Source organism: Electrophorus electricus, chromosome 14 (assembly GCF_013358815.1).
Source record: "Electrophorus electricus isolate fEleEle1 chromosome 14, fEleEle1.pri, whole genome shotgun sequence".
NCBI classification, from domain to species: domain Eukaryota; kingdom Metazoa; phylum Chordata; class Actinopteri; order Gymnotiformes; family Gymnotidae; genus Electrophorus; species Electrophorus electricus.
This window is the reverse complement of record NC_049548.1, coordinates 16785968-16800992: the sequence shown is the minus strand read 5'-3', so window position 1 is coordinate 16800992 and position 15025 is coordinate 16785968. Positions and strand designations below refer to the sequence as shown.

The 15025-nt window shown below is 38.3% G+C and overlaps 1 non-coding gene across 1 annotated transcript; it reads left to right on the top strand.

Moving 5' to 3' along the window:
* Window positions 1–14801: 14801 nt before the first annotated feature.
* On the top strand, window positions 14802–14874 carry trnav-uac. The gene has a single exon. It is a non-coding gene; the product is annotated as a tRNA-Val (tRNA).
* Window positions 14875–15025: the final 151 nt, after the last annotated feature.

The window sequence follows — 15025 nt, the reverse complement described above, 5'->3', positions numbered from 1 at the left end:
GGAGCTTCTCTTCTTTGAATTTCAAAGACACCAAGTTGGGACCAAGAGATGACTGAACTTGGACATCCTGACTAACCTCAAGCATTTCTTCAAGTTGCTGCTCTGGCCAACTACTGAGGTTGCCCATCTGCTCTTGAGAAGCTAGTTTGTTGTAATAAACATTACTAAAGCCAGCCAGCCAACTGGCTGCAGGAAGGAATGGTGGGAGGGACTCAAGAGAAGTCACTGAATCTTGGCCATCCAGTTCAATCATTGTGCCAACTTGATTTTCCTTTGAAGATAGATCTGCATGTGGTGTGGTCTGGTTACAGTCTATGGGAAGCTCAGAAGGTACTTCCATTAGTGTGGTTAACGATGGTTTCTGAGGTGTTACCAGGCCATTTTGGATCAGCCACTCAGTAGATGGCACATAAGGCACTAGAGACTCTACAGACCAGACAGAAGCCTCCATCTGGCGCAACTCATCCAAACACTTTAGGTCAAATGGCAGCCGCAAGATTTTGAAATGAATGTTCTTTGAGTTCCCACAGAGGTCCTCTTCACCTTTGGATACGTTGGTGTCTCTTTGAGCCACCAAAGCCTCTGAACTATTGCCTGGTTCAGCAGGTGATACAAAGGATCCCTCTAATGCAGTCACTGTGGCACTGGAAGAGCATGGGCCCATCATAAGAATATCATGGCAAGTTGGCATGTACTGTGCATCAGAATGGCTCAGGTCAGCTTCCCTTTGCTCATCCGCTCCACATGATAAAGGTGGGTAACACCTCAAGACTACATCCTCTGCAGAGTGCACAGACCCCATATTGCATTGCAACAGCTCACCATTAGCATTGCTGGCTAGCTCAGTGGTCTCCTTTGCATGTATAATCTGTAGCCCAGCAGGTGTTCCACTACACTCAATTCGTACCTCTTCCGCTTGGAAGAGGATTCCACTGGTCAAAGCTGCCGGTGAAGTGTCAGTGCTAGTGGTGCCAACTACATTCTTTGAGACCATAACATCCTCATGACAAGCTGCTGATTTGTCTTCAGAGGGTCTTGGCGATGAAAGGATGCTGCCAGGGCCAGTACCCCTTCCGGATTCAGAGCTGGTCTGGGAACCTGGTGCAACCCTGCAGTCACCTTGAGAGGACTCTACACACATGGGTTCAGTTTGTACTTCAGAACTGACCATAACTCGGCCAGAGGGTGCAGTGTTCTGGTAGCGGAAGCGGCGGGCTTGGTATGCCATCGCAGGAGGCAGGTGAGGGGCCATCATGCGCCTGTAGTCAACCATGTGCAGCTGGGCATGGGGAAGGATATATCCAGGTGCTTCCACATAAGGAGTAGGGGGGAAGGGTGGCATCACCATGCCATAACCTTGGATGAAGTATTGACAGATTAGCCAAAATAAAACTCAACAGTGAAAGTGTATTATTTCAAATGAAATCCCTCTAGGGTACAAGCAACAGGAAAACTAAGTGCAAGTATAGTTATATCTTGACATTTTTGCACTGTTCTCTAGAGGAGTGGATTTAAAAGGAATTAGCTATGGTTAATCATCTTATCCGTTACCCATAAACTTACACATGACACCAGTAACCATTTTAATGCTTCCAGGATGCAGAATACCTAGTTCCAACCACTAATGATAAATAACAATAAGAAAGGGGAATCTCAGTTAAAATCTTCTACAAGTGAAATAAATTAACTTGAACATATACACAACAAAAGACATCAAATCAAGACTACATACCCAACCCAGGAAAACTACCATAGGGAACATAAGGCATCGGGAGTGGCCACTGGTAGGGCATGTAAGGCTGTGAGGGCTGCATATAGAAGAAGGGCCAGTTGTGTTGCTGCTGCCGATCTGGTTGTGGTCCTCTAAAAGAACCAGGTAGTGGGTGACGAGGTCCTGCCTGCACAGGTGGCGGCCCATGAGGAACACCCTGTGGATGAGGTCCTACTCCTGCTGGGTACTGGGTAGCTGTAACTACCATACCACCGTCTTTCTAACTAAAGGTAAGGGGGGGAGGAAAAAAACTGGGGGGGGGGAAAAAAAAAATCAAACTGTTAACAACTTCAGATACATTTTAAGTACTGCTTACAAACAAATAAATAACTAGCAAGGGAACAACAAACACTCAAAACTAGATCAACAATCTTATTTGAAAGCTTTATGGCAAATTACTTACATGAACAGATCAGTATTTGAACAAACAGACCCAATTAGGTGTGTTCACGCCATCTTAAATAAGTCATAAGGATGCCTCACAGTGATTGGCTACACACAAGCCTTGTGATTGGCTAAAGGCAGAATTAATTTTAATATTAACCAATCAGAGAGACCACAGTTTCAAGTACTTTTTTTTTTTACTGACAATTAAGGGCTGTTTGGTAATTTAAAAAAAATTTGTTTAACCTTGAACTTCACTCAAGTCTCATGTAGTGTTTACTATTAAGGCTAAGTAAATTTAAATCTATAAATTAAATATTTCGCATCAGGAAAGATTCCATGATTTTGGGTGCTGGTACACCTTGATTGAATTAACTCACCAATGTCCTAAGGTTTGCTTATGCAGATCTTGAATTTCTAGATAATGCAGTGTTTTAACTGACATGTGCTGCAACATAATACAGCTATTCGTTAATAAGTGGCCAAATCAGATATACTCTGCTCAAGTGCTTTAGGGACTTAAGGAAACATGTTAGTGTGCTTTTTCACAGCTATCACACACACAACCTACAGTAAAAAAAATGCTTTGTGGTAACAGAGGAGTAAATCATGCATGTGAAGCATGATCTCCCTTACTGCTGCATTTTCAGAGTTGTTTATCATACACAAAATTATTGTGATTATTTTCCATAGATATAATCATGACTGCAACACTGATTTTGTAACAAGAATCTTCTGAAGCAAAAACAGTTGCAGTACTACATACAAGACAATACTCATCTTAAACTGGACTAATTTCAAAGGCTTAGTATAATCCAATAAGAATTGAAGTATAAACAGGTATTTTACTACACCTAACCCAGGCTGGATTTTCATCAAAGAGATGAGGCACACATTTCCATTAACACTACAGTAGTAGCAACGCATTAAAGCTGTGTATGGTACACCACTCAAAGATTTCAATTGAATTTGTGGTTATCCACACAGATTTGACAACATCAGAGCATATAAGAACTTCTCTAACTAATCTGCATTAATCGCTCAACAAAATCTACAATGAAAAGAAACATTGCTGAACATCTCTTTTCCCTTTATTCCACTGTAATTTCTTTGCTACAAAAGTATTCAGAAAATCTCTGTACTTTGCTTTCACCTATGAAATGTGGATATTAATTTGCATATGATTGCCATTGAAAATAGGAATAGAATATTTCACAAGAGGATTACAATATTTTTAATAATCAATACAACTTCAGAATCATCCAATATGTAATTTACATGTGAACAGCATGCAAGTGACCAAGAATTAAACTATTATGCAAACTAAGTGATGAACTGTATTACAAAGTTTCAGTATTTCAACTTAAATGTCCTCATTTTTCATTACAGATACAAAAATAAAACTTTATACACATTGTGCAAGTTGCAGTAGCCAACTCTCTAGAACATTTCACCACTGGTGCCGTGCATTGTGAACTTCAGCATCTAGCACCTCCTAGTTTCGTGGTTCCTGTGAAGGTAAAAAAATGCCACATATATTTAAATCCTACAACAACGTCAATACATTTGAGATGTTTGCTTTCTACGAAACAGATCAGAACTCCACTCCAACAGTGTCTCAATCCCAATTTGAGTAAATAAATGATATTTGGAAATGTTTTGAAAGACGCAAGTTTAAAATGGTACTCAATGTACTTAAGTTGTATACATCCTTAAAACCTAAAAGTACAGTGCAGAAAAGGTTTAAAAGGAGGAGAACCCCTGAAGCCAGTTAACATCCTGATTCTGCACCCAATGCTTTCTGGTCTATGGGTAGTTTTCTATAAATAAGTTCATGCTGATCATTGGGAAAACTAAATAAAACCAGTTACATTTAAATTAGAAAGCATGGGTGTCAATGCATTGACAAGCTTTTGACTCTTAGGTTTTAAGATATGGTGAAAATGTATCAACCTTTTCCCTTATGGAACCGAAGCATCTCCTGATCCTCATCTTCATCCTCTTCATCATCATCATCATCATCATCATGGTTTTCACTTCTGGATTCCTGATGCTTAAAGTAAGCCTTCCCATGTTGACGTCTCTCTGTAGAAAGGGGGGGTTGGGAACCCACACACGGTACAAAGGTGACTAAGCTTGTACAGCTATGCTGAACTCATCATCATTCGTGTTATCTGAACACATACATACATGATTTAAACATTCAAAGTTCAAAACACTCTGAATTTTGAACAAAATTCTCTGTATGGTTGAAACAACCTTGCACCTAGGCCTGCTGGTGTAAATGAAGCTGCTCCAAAGTAAACAGAGGAGAATATTTGATTTGGTGGAGATGCAGAGTGCCATATAGTCGTGCACACAGACAATGGGATTGTTGTGTGTAAGGTAAAGTGTAAATTGTTAATGTTAAGATAATCCCACATCTGCCAGTTTCCATTCCTTCATATTTATACACTTTTATTCATCAGAAGTATCCATTTTTTTAATATAGCATTTTTTACAATAGATGTCACAAAGCAAATGTTCAAGTTCATGCCCCCAGTGAGCAAGTCTAAGGTGACAGTGGCAAGGAAAAACTCCCTAGGGCATGAGGAAAAAACCTTGAGAGGAACCAAGACTCGCAGGGCCACCCCCATCCTCCTCTGGCCAAAGTAGTAATACTAAATCTGTGAAATCCATTTCAAACATTCTGTTTACCAACATACTAAAACTAAATATCCCTCATTATGGTCCTTTATTAAAATGTCTTAGAACATTTATCGATCCAAAACATTGGAGGTACCCTTACATCTTACATACAATACTGTATAAAGTAATTCTATATTTTTATATACATTTCTTTTTTCTTTCAAATCATGGCATTCATGAGCCAACAAACTCAAATGTTTAGCATCTTTTTAAAATTTCCAGCAGCAACCAAAAGTGCAACAGTTCAATCTTCTCCACAATTTAATTGTTTATAGAGAATAAAGAAATTTTCAAATGCTTAAAGGAAAACACTTAAGAACAGTATGGTCCAAGTTTTGATAAAGTCTTAATTTTGGAATCAGATGACTAGATAAGCATGTTAATGGCAGAGTTCCACAACTACAAGATATACTGACAGCAAGCTAAACCAGCACAACCCCCTGATTTATAGCATAAACAACAAAACAGTTTGTGAAAGAGGAAAGGGGGGCATTTAAAAATTAATTTAATTAATTAATTAAATTAGAAAAACAAAAAAATGACGACTTCCTTACCTTGTCTTTGTAGTAATGACTGAGATCTACAGCCCTTTAGTCGGGCCATACTCTCCCAGGGGATCTGATCTGACATTACTGTTCTGCACAGTCTTTCTGTAAACAAGAAATGTTACATGCATCACCTCCCATTTTATCGCAAGTCCCACTAATGACTGATGAGTGGTTCAACAGGCAAGTGTCATGTTCACGCAAAGTTCATTGACGCACATAGGGAGTGAAGACTAGCTACTGTAACAAACCACTGATAAAAAGTTAATGCTGACTTTTATAGTAAGGTGTCTGTGCATTGCAGCTTGCTGCACATCTTCAGACTGGTCAGAGTGCCCCACATCAGAACCGGGCCATGGAGAAAAGGAAAAACAGTGTGGTTGGTTATAATCTCCCCCCGCCCCCCAGCTTGTTTACAAGCATTTCAATTATACAAGGAAACAATGGCACTAGGATGCACTATGAGAAGGTAGCAAACCAGCAGAGATTGTGTGATGCCCTGTGTTCTGCTTAGTTCCTGGCATTCATGTGGACGTTACTTTGACATGTACCACCTGCTTATACATTGTTGCAGGCCAAGTGCACCTCTCCATGTGTATTCCCTAATAGCAATGGCCTCTTTCAGTAGAAGAAATGTGCCCTGCCACACTGCAAAATTGATTCAAACCATTCCTGAATATGACGACAGTTCAAGGTGTTGAGTTGGCCTCCATAGTCCCCAGATCTCTGATCAAGTATTTGTGGAATGTGCTGGAAATCAAGTCCAACCCTTGGAGGCCACATCTTGCAACTTACAATACCTTAGTCTCAGATAGCATAAGACACCTTCAGAGGTCTTGGAGTCCATGTCGGCGGTCAGAGCTGGTTTTATGGCATGAAGAGGACCAACAGAATATTAGGCAGGTTGTTTTAATGTTAAAGCTGATTGGTATATGCAAGGCATATGAGCGGGATGCTCCAAAGTCCAAATGAGAGGAACCACACAGTGGTGGAGAACAAAAGGCGAGATCTTGTGGGATATTCAGACCTAGACAGAGCAAGTAGTGGCAAAACCACCCAGACATCAGGATAGTAGATAATAAAATGGCAGTTCCAAATGAGGACATCCACAGGAATGTTTATGAAAAGCTGGAAAAATATCAGGGACTGAAAGGAGAAAGAATAGGCAAGGTTAACAACAAAGCCCCTACTGTGAGGAGGGAAAACACAGATGACCATCCAATGAAAAGGTAAGATAAGAATTATGTTAAAGTTTTACATGTCAGTAGCTTTCCCTGAGAATAACTGAATATTTATACCTACTTTTTTCCAATTTGATAAAATTGACTGGAATTAATTCATGGTCTCACAGTTGTTTAAACACATGGCAAAGGTTTGCATGATTTTTTAAAAAAGGTCAACCCAACCCACCATGGTAATACTGTGTACACGCATGCTCATTATACCTGTACACAATTCCTGTCAAAAGAAAAATGGTCACAAAGACAAATAAAAATTGTGTGCAGCTAACTTGCACTAGAGAAAATCATTCCATCAATACAATGGCTAAGGTCAAAACTGAAAACAGTAACATTTGCTTTATATGTTACCAAATATGATCAAAATGTGCCTGAACTAGGAAAAAAGAGCATTACAACCTGACAGATAATGCAAGTAATCTTAAATGAGCAGCAGGTACAGGAGACCTGAAATTAGAATCAAGATGGGTAGGGATATGCAAGGACTGCATGTGGGAGAAAATCAGACTTCCAAAATGTTACACAAATGAAGCAAACTCCAAGCTGCTAAGTAGTAAGAACCACTGATGAAGAACAAAGGCTACAATGACTGACAGTTGTCTAAGGGCACTTGTTCACAAAGAGAGAGAGAGAAAAAAAAAATCAATAAAAGTTCTGAAAGCAACAGCAATAGAATATGTAGATACCTACCTTTGGCAGCAAGACCACTGCGTTTGTCTGGCGAATTTGTACATTTTTCACAGCAGAAGCACTCAGAACATAATGCTTCTGACTGGCCCATCTTTGCCCCATCTTGAACCTTTTCTCTGTGCTGAGCCAGCCTGACTCTGTGTTTGAGGAGTGGGTGGGTTCTCTTAGGGAAGTACATTTTTGTTACAGTGCCTTGACCACAATGCTTACATGTTTTCCCAACTTCACATTCACCAGGCTTAGCAGTTATGGACTCCTCATCTGAATAATCCACATATTCATAGCAGTGTCCCTCACTATGATGAGCTTTTGGCTTACATATCTCCCTGAAGGTGTTTGATCCACACATGGCACATGTCAGCCTCTTTGGATAGAGTAAACACATATGTGAATGGATGTCACATACAGATAGATGGCTTTTCTTGGATGCAACTTCAGCAAGTTTCCCCCTGGTGTAAATGTGAGTTGGAAACAACTCCTTATCCTCCATGTCAGTAGACAAAACCTCATCATGCGATGAAAGCTCATCCAAAGAGGGGCTTAGGACACTCACACGCTCATGGGCCAATTGAGGAGGACAGTAGCTATAACTCAATGGAGATTCAAGTGATGAAGTAGTGCTTGGAACATACACACCAGTAGAGAGCACCTTTTCAAATGGCAACCGAAGGATGCAGCAAGGGTAATCACCTGCAACATCTGCTGTTGGCTTCTGGATTTTTACAGGGTCCTGATCTTCAGTTGTTCTGAATTCGGATGAAGGCTGAGTGGCGATAGAACAATTCCACTGCACTTCATCACTAGTCTGAAGCACTTCATGAGAAAACTTATCTTGGTTGTTCATTTCACTTCTACTGATTGGTGAGAGTGACTGGTTTTCTGATAGGACAGAGTGTCTATCTGTGCTGTCTTGATGCAAATACTGGTGCACTTCTTGAGGCATACTACCATCCTCATGAACAGAAGAGCTGTCCAGAGGTGGCTCCTTGCCCAGTTCCAGTGACCAGTCCTCTTCTTGGTTGAAGTTCTCAACATGACAAGTGTCCTCTGTATTATAGTCTGTCAATGTAGAGCCACCAATTATCTTGTCCTCATCCTTCTGTACCTCAGCTACAGGTGAGAAGACTCCAGATGTCTGGGAAACTACTCCAGAGTCCAGCTCTCGTTGTGAGGAACCATCACCAGCACGAAGTTGATCCAGACATTCGATGAGTTTATTCAAGGCATCGCAGGGGTCTGTCTGTGCTCCAGAACAAGTTGTCTCTCTCTGTTCATTGCAACGTTGATGTCTGAGAGTGATGTCGTATGCGGTGGCTGAGGCAGCATGTGGCATGTTGCGTTCATATGTCCTCTGGTAATCAACTGGATGTATCGGAGCTTGAGAAACAACATAGCCAGGATACTGCAGGTAGGAATATGGGACCATGTAAGGTCGACCAAAATGGAATCCTGTAGTCATAAGAAACAAGACTTCAATACATGATTTTACATGTCACCTGAGAATCACTTACAATTAATAGAAAATATACAATACCTCATGGACAGGTCTGACAATCTACACTAAACAATTTTGACCTTAATTGAGCATATTAGAGACCAGTATAATGTTAAGTCACTACCTTATAAAGTTGAAGTTAACAATTATTAAACCTGGTTGTTGTTGACATCTTAAAAATCATACACAAAATAACTTAAGACCCATTATTCACTCAGTAATGTCATCTTGACACTGCTAAATAGCTGCCATGCCTGCAAAATAGGCATGTGAAATGTACTGCAAATTGTAATACTATTATCCTTTTCATATTGCAAGCATTTGGAGTAATTTCAAGTTTAAAACCTAACACTTAATTAGTATTTTGATTAATAGCATCCAAAACACCAACTAAGTAGCATCATGAATAACACACATTTTATTTATTTATATATATATATACACACAATATTAAATATGTATGTAATGTAAATATGTTAATGTATTCTTTTTGTTACTGACCAAGACTTCGTTCAACAGTTACATAGAAAATGTTTACAAATTCTTTGAGTCTTTAATTGCTGCTCTAAGACACTGTGAAGCTCATGTCATCCAAAATAAAAGTATACTTATCCCACTGGCCAAGCAGACCAAACTTGGAAAAAAAACTTGAAAATGCTTTAAAAGCTTGGCTTCATTATATTCTGTTATGGTTCTGGAAAAGTAGTTCATGTCATGTTATGGTTTAATATATACACGAGAGCTTAAGATTAGTAGAAGGCTTTGTAAATTAACCATTAAATCATTTGAATAAATATTTGTGTATATTATTTTGGCACCATTACCTGTTTCTTCCTACTTATCTTCAAGATCTCCAAAAATAAATTTTCAGGTGCATCGTGCTAAATATTAAAGGATGGGTTGGTCCAGTATAGCATGAGGGCCATTGGCTGCATCCAAAACCACATTTTAAATAATAAAAATTATGTTATGAGCATGTGCCATTGTGCAGGCACAAGCAACATGCAAGATAGGTATGGTACATTTTGACTCAGTTCTGCTTCATGGCATTATGCAGGTTTGGATGATGGAATAGTTTTCATTTGTTAGTAATATGGTTTCACAGCTTCTCTAAAATGTCATAGAGCTATTTTCTATCTGTCATTACATTGCTTGCATCATCAACTGCTTAAAGCCAGTCCTGTCTTACCAGATGCAGGGATGTTGTGGTGGCTGAAGGGACTATTCATGTGCCATTGGTAGGTATAAAAAGGTTGCACTGGTGGCTGAACATAGAAAAACGGTCTGGGATGGTTTAACGAGCGTTGATGCGATTGTTCACTTGCTGCTGACTGTGGAGCTCTGCTTGATTCTGTGAACAAATAAATAAACATAAAATATACAAAGAATTACCACAAAAGCTGGACACGCACGATCATTAAAATTGTGTGAGCAACAGCAAGCTGAAGAAGTCAAGTCGTGAAAAGTCACTTTGCTGGTTCTTACTGCCAGGACCTCGAAACTACTAAAACGCGTTTAAAATCGTTCTGAAAACGATTTTTTTTAAAAAAATCAAGGCTTGAAATATTTATCGTGAGCTTCTAGGTTTTCGTTCTGAAAACTCCCAAATATGGATAAAAAGACACCACCACGACTACTACTACATCGAGTATTTACCGTCCATTCTGACCAACGTTCAAACTCTGGAAACTTATCTTGACCGGGTAGACATACAAAGCTAGTACCGCTTGATTCAGCGGTCGACATATTAAGAAAAACTTCACATAATCTGTTACATCCCATTATATTTAACCTAACAAAACTAAGGTATTTGTTATATCATCTGAAAGAACGTTCAAATACAAACAAATTTCGGCGTTATAGTAATCCGGTTACTTTTATCGTTTTCACCTGTAAACGCTAATTATGAATTCCACGTCACCACATTTGTTGGTCAATAGGCTACGATTCGCGTATAGCCTCCGGGTTAGCCAAGTGCTATTTTGTGAAACGTGTGTGTGTAGAACGATATAAACATTCTTAAAATACCCCTTTCTAAAACTGGTATGTAATTTCCATAGATGGTATATAACCACAAAGAGATGTGAGATGTATTTCCTATTCAACTTTATGGAAAGCTGAAACATCCCTGCTGAGCTCATACAGGGGTAAGTGAAAGTCTTGGGTTGAAGCTCGTTGTGGTAGATACATGGAAAACTGTCCTAAGATCATGGGGCTCTGATCAGGGCTGATGTCTTTAGCTCTTGAGGTTAGATCTTATACAGTTGATTTGGGGAAAGCTGTCCATTGTGCACAGGGCAAATATTTTTAGCTTAAACTGGGTAACTCTATAGATTGTACCTATTACAAAATAAGGTTGGATAAACTAGACAATATCTATGTGGTGTTTTAGTAGTGTGAGGGGTAGGTGTTGGATGGAAACAGATGCTCCCCAGCCCAGTAAGTATTTACAAATCCAGTGGTCAATGAGTTGAGTAATAAACTTTTCTTAATGACTCAAGAATCCTTAAGCACTTCTAAAATAATACATTTGCAAATACTGGACAGAGTACACCTGTCTTTCTTCAGAGAAGTAACATTCCCACCATTCTTTCTTTCTCCACTGATGCACTTAATTGCAATTTTATAACAAATAGCACCACACCTCAAAAACTCCACTACAGTGTTTAGGGATAAAAGTAAACTAACAGTTTAAACAGTCTTTTCAGACATGTCTTAAATAACCATATGCAGATAACAGATAATCATTCTCAAGAATTAAATGTTTTTACCAGTAAGTATATACATTTTACAAAGACAAACAGTGCATGTGCATTTTTTCTGTCATTAAAGATTCCCCTGTCTCCAAGGATGGCTATGGTATCACCCAACCTCCAGAAAGCAGAGCATTCTGTAGTAGCTAATTGTTCTTTTGCTATCTTATTAAGTGTCCATCTTACCAGGCTCACAGTCACAATGTATGATGTATTGTCTTGGTTATGTGACTAGTCCTAATCACAATCTAATTGTTGTTTTGTTTCAACCTAACATGGAGTTGGATTAATTAAATAATTAAGTGATCAAAGGCATTAGACTGCTTTCTGGTATTGTTTGCTGGTGAAAAGGTCAAGGCTTAATTGAGTAAAGTAACTTCTTGAACCACAAAAAGAACAACAAAAAGAATAAAGAAAAGATAAGCAGACTGCAATTGGTCCTTTTGGTTTAATGGAAATGGGAGAGAGGCCAACAGACAATGCAGGTAGGGCAAGCAATGGTCATATTAATCATACAAAACTAATTAAATGGGTTTAGTGATAAATGAAATATCCAGGAAAGGTCAATTTTGTAATAATTGTAATGGTATTAGCCTCAAATATTACAAGACATGAAAAATGCTATGTAATAAAATAATAATCTAATAAATTGTATAAAACCTTAACAGTTTACTGATTGTGTGGGTAATTCTAAAAACAGGTTCACATGCAGTTGGGCTGTAGACTGAACAGGTTTGAGTATAACATAACATTACATGTAGTAAACCACTTACCATCAACCACCATTATACACTGTATTGTTGCTCTACCAAAACACATTATTCCCACAACTTTGACGTTATGCATTATTTTAGGAAACTCTTCATAAATATCTTTCTACTCCATCTTGATTCAGGTTTATATACCTAAATGTTGGGAAGAATCAGAGACAAATGTTCTTGTTTACTTTGCTACTGCAAATGAACACAAACTGTAGTCAGTGGCAGAAACAAATTATGGATTCAGTACATAATTTGATTAAAAGCTAAGTTTGTGCAATTCATGTAGTGTTTTTGATTGTATTCCTCCCTTAGTCACATTGTGAAGGCTAAGGTTCTTTTCCAAGATGTTTAATGCTGGAGTCAACTTGAACACCAACAAGACAAGCTAATCACAACAACATTGTCAAACCAGAGAACTAGGTGAAAAAAACTGTATATGAAGGACAAACCCATAAGGTACATGGAAAGCTCATGTGACAAACTTGTAATTAGAAAATAAACCTACATACAACTTTTGCCTTGTGAACAAAAAGGTTTTGCATCTTCAACTTTTTCACCTGCACAGAAGTACTAAATTCCAACCATGCTCTTCTCAATCTCTTGCTGAATCCCTCATTAACGCTTTCATCTCTAGCCTTCTCTAATCAAAATCTTCACTACCTGTTTAAGTACACTTTGAATACACTGAAATCCTCCTTCTCATATCCAAAGCTCTCAACAATTACATACCACCTTATCCTTCCTGTCTTCTTCACTATAAATCCACCAACTCTCTCAGGACTTCAGCTGGACTCCACAGTGTTCCAAAAGGCAACTTTCACAACCTCAGTGATTTCAAGCATTTTACAGATTTACTCAACAGTTCTCTCCACACTTCCTAAAATTGGCAGTCTATTTTGGTCACCATGTTCAAATCCAAAGTAAAAACATCTTTTTTTTTTCTTTTTTTTATGCAATGTATAATTTTTGCTATTATTATTATTATGATATATGTTGACGTAAAATTCTAAAGAAAACCCTTTAAAATTTCAAAAGAGAAAATTTCTTAATCTTCAGACAGATGATGAAACCGGAAGTGATGTAAAAGAAAAAGGGAATGTATTCTCATAGAAAAATTAATAAATGAATAAATATTGCTCAGTAAATGACAACTTGGTGAATAAATAAAAGTAAGCATTGCAGAAAATTCAGGACAACAAAAAATGTATTTTAAAAAAAGGTTACAACCTACAGCACCGCATGGAGGTAAGAAATCGCATACAGATGGCTTTCATGACAGCAAATACAGAATGTAAAAAAAAAAGGCCTATTTGCTGTAGAAAAAAATGATTATACTATTTGCAGCCATAATGTATTCAAAATAATGCAAAAACAGACCTGTAACCCCTTAAACATGAGATCCCTTGCGAAAATGAATAAAATGCTGCCGCTTCTGAATTTTCAAACATTCAAAATTCAATACATGCAGCAGATTTGCATTGGATTTCCAGACGACAGATCCCAGCTTCCAAACTGTGCATTTCTAATTTTTTTCTGGTATCTACTGTTTGAGATATTTGGGAATAAAGGAAAGAACATGGGCAGTAGAGACAAAAAAAGTCACACAGGGAAATCAACTTTACACTCAACAACATGGAATTGCAACTGAGCTTCTTTTTAACTTCACTCAAAAAGGTAAAATAAGGCAATGTTGTTCATAACATCAAGTTAAACGTGAGAGGAGTGAGGTTCTGGGGACAAGTAATGGGACAGAATTGAAAAAAAAACAAAGTTTAAATAGTATTGAGTCCTGAAGATCTCGAATGTCCATGCTACATCAATTTGGAAAGCAAGAACAAAACCTCCCATTTTCCAGGACCACAAGTTTAGACTGATGTGTAGCTCAAACTAAACAGAGGGTGCCCTTTCAGCTAAACAGCATCGTTTTCTGCAAGGTTGAGTCAGATTTTTCTGAAAAATGAGAATTGTGAACCATTTGAATTTTAGCTACGTGCTATTCAAGAAATCCATTTGACACTTAAAACATTTCTTTGAAATTATCGCAAGATGGCAGTTATTTGTAAACATCCAAATATGAAAGATCTTGGCATGAATTCTTTTCATTCATTCTGCTAAATAACTTGAACAGATGGACAGTTGTGGGGGTGATTTGGTGCAAAGTGCTTCTGATGCTGCAGTGATATTATAATGTGTCAAGAATACTGAGCATGGTTTTAGTAGTGAAGTGGTCATCACTTTTGCCTTACGTGCAAAATGTCCTCAGCTTCAAGGCGAGCAGAAAATGTAGCAGCTACTTTGCTTTCGGTGTCTGATATTTGAAGTAGACAACAACAAAAAGTCTTCTGTTCTTGCTGCCGAGGCACATACGTTTTTGAACTCTCTAGTCATAATGCTTAGCCAGTTTTTAAACTATAAGGTTCATGCACAAAAAAAGGAGAACAAGCTTAATGGAAATTCAGCAAACCCAAGCTGCATGGTTTCTGTAGTGTAGTGGTCATCACGGTTGCTTTACACGCAAAAGGTCCCTGGTTCAATTCCAGGCAGAAACATTCCTCATTACTGCTTTACCACTCCTGTTCTTTAGGAAGGTTGTTGGGCAGTTTTTTTTCCCTTTTATTTCTTAAAATTGAAAAATCAGGGCCTTGTCTAATTGCAACATCATGGAATCATAAATGCTGTCCACTAAAAGACCTTTTCAGG